At 37.3% G+C, this 9,503-nt stretch overlaps 1 protein-coding gene across 1 annotated transcript in view; it reads right to left on the reverse strand.

The window, feature by feature from the left end:
* The window catches only part of LOC131681293 (uncharacterized), a 186,224-nt gene extending 184,811 nt beyond the window's left edge, over positions 1 to 1,413 (reverse strand). Inside the window, exon 1 of the mRNA XM_058962022.1 lies at positions 518 to 1,413. The gene's annotated coding sequence lies outside the window, so the exon portion shown is untranslated. The remainder of the gene's footprint in view (positions 1 to 517) is intronic.
* Between the last annotated feature and the right edge of the window lie 8,090 nt (positions 1,414 to 9,503).

Here is a 9,503-nt window from a genome sequence, read left to right on the forward strand (position 1 = left end):
GATGACAATAATTACTTTTACGAATGGTATACAGTCGGCAGTCCCATTAAGAATATTATTGCATTAAGTATCGCATTGAGCTTCAGTCAAGTAGCTCTCACCTGTTCGTCAGCCAGATCATTTGCATAGACATATTACCGCCCTAGTCGAAGGTCAACCGAAAACCGCATTTACTCGATTAGTTAATGATTCTGAAATTGTGAAACAAGCGGACCATTGATACTTTTCCTTGACCTGCATACTCGATAAAATTACAAGCTACAAATGATGCAAGAGTGACGTTGAAAACAACATTGGAAAATAATAATTTTAGGATATACCCATCACCTTATGTCCTTTTCTCATTTTGGTCTACAAAATGTTTCTATACATATTGAGTTCATCTGACAAAAAGGTTTTGAACCCTGAAATACGTACTGACCTTATTGCAGAACAAGTTACCAAGTTGCTTTGCTAATTTCAAATCGTGTACAAGAAAACCTCGATAAACATGGCAACACTGCAAACCAATACTTACCAGAAACATCCAAACTTTTCTTCGGAGGAAAAATCCTTTGTTTTTCTTCACGATTTCCTGCCGACTTTTCGTCCAAACCAACTACGACCGATTGTGATTGTTTTTTTTGCGTTTCGAAAAAATGTCACCAGTTGAAGTCCAAAACAAAAACCCCCTTCGGTCAGTCCGTCTCCCTCACTCTCTCGCCGATCTACCGAACAGAGCCCCGTCCGCAATTCGTCTTCCTCACACTTCTATTTCACAAGCGTTTGATTGGCCTACCGTCCCCGTGGCGTATTCCGGAAAGCGGTTCCGGTACGATAACCACTGCACTCGGAACTATACCACTAGCTGAGTAAAAAATCACTTCCTGCGCGACTCAAAATCATCCACACCACAAATCCGCGATTCAATTTTTCCACTCACTCGGTCTGTCGAATGTTTGTGTGTGCCGATTTTTAATCGCGACTATTTTCACTAGCAAAAAAAAGCCCGTCCGCACTCTCAAGGCCCTCCCCGTTGTTACGTTGCGTACCCACAACCGCTCTCGCTTACTCCTTCGTGCTCATGGGGTCGTTCGCTCGCTAACCAACCAAAAAAAAATTCCTTCTCTCGTCAGCAAAAATCTCGAAAAACTTTCCCACTTACAGAATCACACACAACAGTCGCCGTTGAATTTCCACTTCCGGCTCGTTCCGCGATGGTCACAGAGCAAAACTAACAATGGCCCCGGAGGTACCTGGTTCGTATGCACCCACTATAACGGCCAAATCGTGGACCCGTGGATTGATTTCAATCGAAAAATCCGTTCACAGTCGCACCGATCCGAAATGAACAACACGCAAAGATCGCCATTTTATTTTCTTATTTTTTTCTTTCTTTCTTGCAGGGCCCCCTCACCGCTGGCCGTGACGATTTTCCCGTTTTCCACTGCCCCTGGCCAACACTTTTCCTACTGTCAAACACTAGCACGCCATGGGTGAAATCGCGCGGATGGCATCTTTTGCAACAGTGTGCGTGAAAAATGACAGCTGTTATGACATTGACAACGTCAGACGGTATGGTGTGATCCCTCTAGAAAAAAAAGAACTGACGTTAAGACCAGTTGCGTTCTCGAAAGACAGGTGTGCACATTTACCTGAGCTTCGATAAAACCGATAAAACAAGGTATGAAGAAGAACGTGACACTACGAGTTACAACGTGTTTTAACGCTATCTTGATGACATTTTTCTTGTTGGAAATTATTAAAACAAGTTTTAACTCTGTATTGTGAACATAGTATCTTGCAATTTTATAGCTTGCTTGAACCTGGGACGGGACATGCGAAGACGGTCTTCTTTTTCCTTCCTTCACTCAAAAAAAAGTAAACGTTATGCCTATTGATTTTACACATAGATTTTTGCAATTAACGGAGGCATATAGACACTATTTGCTGGCACATAAACCAAATGTGTGTATTTACAAGAAATATTAATCCTACATTCACATTTTATAACTATTAGGCACATAAAACCTCATACTATAACAATATGCACATATAACTTATGTGTGTGCATACATAGTTTATACAGTTGACATATAGAAGGTATGTGTGCGCGTGATAACAATAGCATTTCTTCTTCATATGAATTTTAAGCGGTTTGAAGCAAATAGAATTAACGTTTGGATTTTTTTCAGTGTTCCTATTGATGTTATTTTGCAGGGAAAAATCAGCTTGCAAAATAGTTTCAAGCAAATGTCGAAAACAGTGCTGTGCCGATGCGGCATAGATTTCTGCCGATGAGATACAGATGTGCCGAAAATAATAGAGCTCATACATGACATGAATTATGTTATCGTTTCTCTTTACTATGTAAAACAACATTAACCATAACTGTTGAGCAGAATAATAAAATTGCACTTGCCGTCGTTGCATTTTTCATATTTGTTTCTGTGCATGTACATGCATCTAAGCAACATGTAAAATATATTTACTAAAAACACCTCGTATATAGCCAGAATATTACAATACTACCCAGACACAGTTTATTACAAGTAAATGAAAATCATCAAGAAAGGCCCGGTTCGCAGTGACAGGCCATTGCCGGTTCGCGGTGACAGTTACTTTATTTCACTTTGCACGTCCCGTCCCAAGCTTGAAGATATTCGAACTGATTGTTGTACTTAATGAAGAGAGCAAACATTACAGACTTACAGCGTTTTCGTTTTTTCTTGGTGCTACACCGGTGTAATGCAAAGAAAGAGATAGACTGATTACACCCAAGTTTGAATGAGTGTAGCACCGACTACACCGGTGTAGTGCACTGTCAAAAACGAAATTGCCATTAAATTTCATCACCTACCAGAAGGTAATTCTAATCTGCTATCCTTATTTGGCTGCTGAAAAACGAGGGAGAAGGAATGATTTTTTTACACAAAATTAATGGGATGAAGTTTTGTCGACTTTGGGAAATATTTCATTATTTTTGGGTGGTAAAATCGGCTTCTATCTTTCGTTTTATGTTGGAGGAAGTAGGATGCACAGATTTCAGATTACCTACTGCTACCCGCATAAATCTGTACCATATGTCAACCATTGAATCAAACGTTGAAAAACCATTTTGAATATGCTTCGTTCAACAATAGATTAACCATTGCCTAGTATAATATCGAACATATCCAGTGTCGTTTTTCTATGCTCGACTACACAAACAACGGGTCGTTAAGAACAGTCACCCACCATACCAAAATATGCTGTTTTCCATATACATTTGGACAACATACCATTCAAGAACTATACAGATTATGGTGACCTGTATATTTTATTATCTAGCGATGCATAAAAATACTTGGTGAATGTCTTCCCTTTCACATTTCATTTCTATCGATTGATGCAATTTACTTTTGTTACGCGCCATCTTCTGATGAGAAGTTTCGTTGGCAGTAAGTGGACTGTCGCTTTGTCCAACTGAGCTATCGCCGCAATATTGGAAGACGAGGATTTTTGATTATGTTAAGCTACAGGTTTTTGGAGCAGCGTGTAAACAGATATACGAATAACAAAAGACCACCAGAGCAATATTTGGCACAAAAGTACAATGTAGTTTAAAAATCTCAATATAGGATACACGGAAGGTATTGAAAATGGTAACTAAATGAGTATGGTGGAATAATAGTTGAATTATAATGGTGGAATGTATCTGTAGTATTCCCAATATGGTGTGTATTATATGAATAGTTAGGAAATGGTTCCGAAGATTTCTGGAATGGTATTTATTTATACGGGTAGGTAATGCAAGTTCTCCGTGTATGTTATTTTTATGTGTAACACGCAGAATTTATGCATCGATAGCATACTTTTCTATCTGCCTCTCGCTTCTTCTGCTGTAAATTTTATGCATTGGACATATTAGGTCTATCCACTGATTGAATGCTTATTAGAAGTTTATGCATGAAAATGCATAAAAATCACAGCAAAATAATTGTGCCAGTTTTTCATATGTATTGGTAGCGGGTGTCCTTACGAGTACACTCATATCATTCTTAAACCTTAATTATTCTTTCATGATTTTTAAATTTAAAAAAACCAAATTAAACTCAACCAGCAAACTGATAGTTGTCCTACTAAATGACGTATCTGCAAATATCTCGTTCGCCTCATTGTTAACCGGGACAGCACCCCACACAGCATGATCTGGTACTTTGTCAATCCGCTAGCAACCTGCCATCTCAAGTTTCATCTGCAAACTATGGTAGATCTGATAAGGCAACCTATAGGGTCGTGCATGTCGCATGGGTTTGGATGTGTTATTGTCCTAAAAGGAAACAAACTAAAAAATGTTTTTTTCAATAGTTTCGGGCCAAAAAATTGAAAAAGGACTGAGATATTAACTCACGGTACTAATCTGCATCAGAATATGCCTTAACCCGCACACCCCTAAAGATCCCTATAGAAAGTATGCTAACTATGCATATTTTTGTTTCTCAGTGAATACATGGCAACGTGGCGAGCCTTACAGGGATCATATTTTTGTCAATACTAGACAGTATTGACTAAAGGATTGTACGTGTAATGGAAAAAAGTTGTATTGACGACGTACAGTTCAAATAGGATTGACGTATTGAAGCAATATCGTCAATACTCGTATTGACAAAAATATTGAACGTGTAAGGGCCGCTAAAGAGATTATAACTACTAGAGGGAGCAAAGCGCTATTTTTAATTATTTTCATTAGTTACTTTAATAACATTTAAAATACGCAGGTATTTTCAATACGACGCACCCAAACCTGCTAGTGCTGGTCCCTCGGGCTCTTACTCGTTCAATATTTTTGCGTATACTAAAGAGTATTGAACGTATAAGCACAAACCACAGGCATTTAGACTAAAACAAAATTTTCTTTAAAACCTGTGTAAACGTTCAAATTGATAAACCTTGGAAATCCGTGTTTCACTATTGCTATCTACGCAACTGTTTGCTACACACATTTGACAGCTGCACTTCAACTGCATTGCATTGATCACTGCGCCACCTACAAACGTTTGCCGAACGTGTTTCAGACATCTGATTTATACGGAATTTCAGTTGCGGATATTTACACACATTTTGAATAGAGCCTAAACGTCTGTTATGAGTGCTTAAATCTTCTTTGCAGTACTTGTGGAGCAAACTTCTATCCATAGCAGTTCCACATATTTGCGCATATTTCATAATTCTGTGATCACATTAGAAAAAGTTATATCCTAAAACTGATAGGTGCTTAGTCGAATGATGTACAAAATACTTACTCTATAAAGGATGAAATCACTTTATAATTTGGAATAGTTACAATCTAATGAATCAATAACAATCAGTTCTAAGGCCAAATACGGAAAAATTGTTCTAACAAGACCGAATGCTGATAGTCAAAATATAAGATAAGAAAAGCAACAGGTAGAGGCTTTTTTGGGATGCTTGGGCAGCTCGTGTCGGTAAGCAACTTCCATCTGTCGGCGTTAATGTATGGACGAGCATCACTCAACATCTAGCTTTCGAATGGCATTAAAAACTCGAAACCGATTTGAGGAAGCCACACAAAATGTATATAAAACAAATTCAAACTCAAACATTCTATCATGCAGCATCTGTTTTCAGAGTCTTATTAGAAAGTATAGAGTCTAGGGACAGATCACTTGTGATGCATTTTTAAAAATCAGCATAAATTGAATGCATTCCTTTCCATCAAAATAGAAATTCATGATGTATTTTGCGTTGCGTGTAATACGTCAAACCCCTACAAAAAACTAGACCTACATTCTACAAAACGTCAAATGAAGAGGATCAGCGTAAAACGTTTGTTAAACTAACTTTTCTGTGAGGGAGTGCAAAGTTAATGCAAAACTGGAAATAGGGACCTTTAATTTGGAAAAATTGTGCCAGTTTTTCATATGTATTGGTAGCGGGTGTCCTTACGAGTACACTCATATCATTCTTAAACCTTAATTATTCTTTTATGATTTTTAAATTTAAAAAAACCAAATTAAACTCAACCAGCAAACTGACAGTTGTCCTACTAAATGACGTATCTGCAAATATCTCGTTCGCCTCATTGTTAACTGGGACAGCACCCCACACAGCATGATCTGGTACTTTGTCAATCCGCTAGCAACCTGCCATCTCAAGTTTCATCTGCAAACTATGGTAGATCTGATAAGGCAACCTATAGGGTCGTGCAAGTCGCATGGGTTTGGATGTGTTATTGTCCTAAAAGGAAACAAACTAAAAAATGTTTTTTTCAATAGTTTCGGGCCAAAAAATTGAAAAAGGACTGAGATATTAACTCACGGTACTAATCTGCATCAGAATATGCCTTAACCCGCACACCCCTAAAGATCCCTATTAAACGAGTTTTTTTTTCTAATTTGATGCAAATTTGTTATACATTCCTAGATGTAGAAACAATAATTATCATTATATTGTCATTGTAACTTCTCCAGCATTTCCAATTAATAAACATTGTTTTTCGTTGTAATGTAACAATAAAAAGCATTGTAATTCTGTTCGGGTTGTCAATAAAAACACTGACAAGACATATTCGGCTAATATGCTGCAAAATTCCCAAGTGGGAAAATTTTGGATAAGACCAATTTCTTTGTGAGGACACATGCCTTACATAAAGTATGGTTTTTTTGTTTTAGTGTTTCGAATTCTCCTTGTGCCCTCATGCACAAAGAAATTGGTCTTATCCAAAATTTTCCCACTTGGGAATTTTGCATAATTCCAGGCGTTTGGTACTTATACCAAAAGACAGTTTCGGTTCATATTCCTCGTCGGCAAACAGAACCTCTGTGCTTACTATCGAGACATCACTCGGTATAAGCCAGTGGTTTAGTGTTCACGCAAGACGTGTGACTTTTTGGAATTTAGTGTCTAACTACATAGTCTAACTGGACACCTAGATGGTGCTAGTTACTGACGAGGAGAATCCGAAACACTAAAACAAAAAAACCAGGCTAATATGCTGCCTACTCCTAGTTTTCCCCCGCCAATGGAGATATATCAAAACAATTTGTGGTGGGTAAACCCACTGGTTGAAAAAAACACAAAAAAGGGAAGAAAATGTTAGGGCATGTCCAGGAGCGTTTTATTTTGTATAGGAGTTTGAAAGCAGAACTGGAACTGAAACTAGGGGCAGATCACTGTAAGAATGTATAAAAAATTTGCATCAAATTAGAAAAAAAATGCATTTAATTTCCATTTTTGCATCAGCTTTGCACTCCCTCGCAGAAAAGTTTGTTTAACAAACGTCCTACGCTGATCCACTTTGTTCGACGCTTTTTTAAATGTAGGGCTAGTTTTTCTGTAGGGTTTTGACGTCTTACACGCAACGCAAACAACATTGCACGCAACGCAAAAACATTGCACGCAACGCAAAATACATTATGAATTTCTATTTTGATGGAAATAAATGCATTTAATTTCGCTGATTTTTAAAAATGCATCACAAGTGATCTGCCCCTAGAACTGAAACATTCACATCCCCAGCAGAGCGTTTTGTTTTATAATTTCGAACAGTTTTTTTTAACTTAAAACTGTTATACAACGCCGTTCTATTTGTTGCCGATTTTAAAACACGTTTAGAACTGTGTTTTAAATACATGCAAAGTTTTCAGCACAGACACTTAGACCCGATAGACTGAGGAAAAATAAATTTGAATACAGTAACGCTGAAGGCATGACGAGACATGATTTTTGAACTGAATAGAACATCCGCTAAAACTGCTGCTGGGGACAGCAAGTTCTAGTTTTAAAATTGTCAGTTTTAGATTATAGAACTGTCAAAATTATGAATCTAGAACTAAAACACTCCTGAACATGCTCTTATTTTTTCATCGTTCTTTTTCTTTCATGGCCTTTTTGTCACGTGCGCCGTTTATTTTTTTTCAGCGCGGCGTACGTTCTAGGCTCGAACTTCAGCTTTCAGAAGAAATGGGGATTACTTTGCACTAGTGCGCTTGCCTTTTGATCCATTTGGGATTTGGCTAATCTAAGGCTGTTCGCAATAGGGAAGAGCCGCTGTCATTTAACGGATTGAGAAAAAGCAGAAAAATGTTAATAAAAACGCAATATTTTTGTGCAGTTTTTCGTAAGCCAAATTTTTGTTCAAAATGTATCAAGTTTATCATTTTTATCATTGGATATTCTTTGTTTCTATAAATACAACCTAAATCGATGCTTGAAATGAGAAGCAATGTATTTGCGATTACGTAAACCAGCGCCGAAAGTAATCGTTCCAGAGCGTTTGTTGATTCACGTCATTTTTTACAGGAACTTTTCTGAACGAAAAGTGTATTCCTATAAGCTACATTCATAATTTTAACCCTAGAACGTTGCACTGGGGTACAAATGTAACCCACGCCTTCTTTGGAGCCGTGTGAAAACGAGAACTCGGCATTTACCGACCTGGGACCCTAACCATAATTCAATTTAGAGTTCCTAGTAAGAGTAGGAAAAGGTGGTATAGCCAGTTTGCTTATAGCCTTCGTGGAAGCAGGTGTCAAAGTTGACGTGGGGTACATTTGTATCCCAGTGTACGGTTGCCGTTAGTGTTTCGTGCTGTCAGTGGAAATGTGATTCGTGACAATACCAGTTTAAATACTAGTTGTTTTACCACGTAAGTAACAATTAGTATTATATAATCGTTTTTAATAATTTATTTAATTGGTGGTATTTTCCAAAACCCGATTTTTAAATTTTCACTCTTCACAATAATTGCACTTTTTCAAAAATATCGAAATTCCATTTTACACAGTTTCAAGACCAGATTTTCAACTTTTAAAATCATTTGATTTTTTTTCGAATCGGTTGAAAATTATAGTAATTTTTGTAAAAAAAAGTCAAAATCGCGATTTTTTCAATTTTTATTTTGTTTAAACCAATTTATGTATGATTGATTCAATAAATTTCGTACTTTCATTTACACAGCTGTTTTTGACATTAAAAAACGAATACATTTCTTTTGATGGCATTTTTAACTGCAAAAATTGCGATCAAACGCGTGGGGTACATTTGTACCCCAGTGCAACGTTCTAGGGTGGAAAACGCAAGTGCAACGTTCTAGGGTTAAGAAAGTTTATGGCGTAATGTTCTGGAATTATTAGAAAAAACACCCATTACGTTGCAATAACCGCTACAATTAGGGATTGAAAAACTGCAAAATCCAACAGATCCCTCCCAATTTTGTTCACTTGTTCTTCTACAGCTTTGTTCATACGGTGAAAGAGATAGATAACACATGAGGGAGAGAAAGAGGCAGTTGCATTCGGATATCTTTTGAGAGCGAAAAGCGTATAACGACAGCAGCCGGTGTTTCTCGGCATGAAACAAGTGGAAAATTATCCTATCAATTACACACGAAATCATTCTAATAAATTAATATCGTATATTCTTATTATACGAGGACTATAGTGATGTCTTCGGACATCATAACTAGCTAGCGTTGGACTTAACTAGACCACGTTTTCATTAGAGCACTCTAGTTAGAGTGC

This window comes from Topomyia yanbarensis, chromosome 2, assembly GCF_030247195.1.
Source record: "Topomyia yanbarensis strain Yona2022 chromosome 2, ASM3024719v1, whole genome shotgun sequence".
NCBI lineage: Eukaryota > Metazoa > Arthropoda > Insecta > Diptera > Culicidae > Topomyia > Topomyia yanbarensis.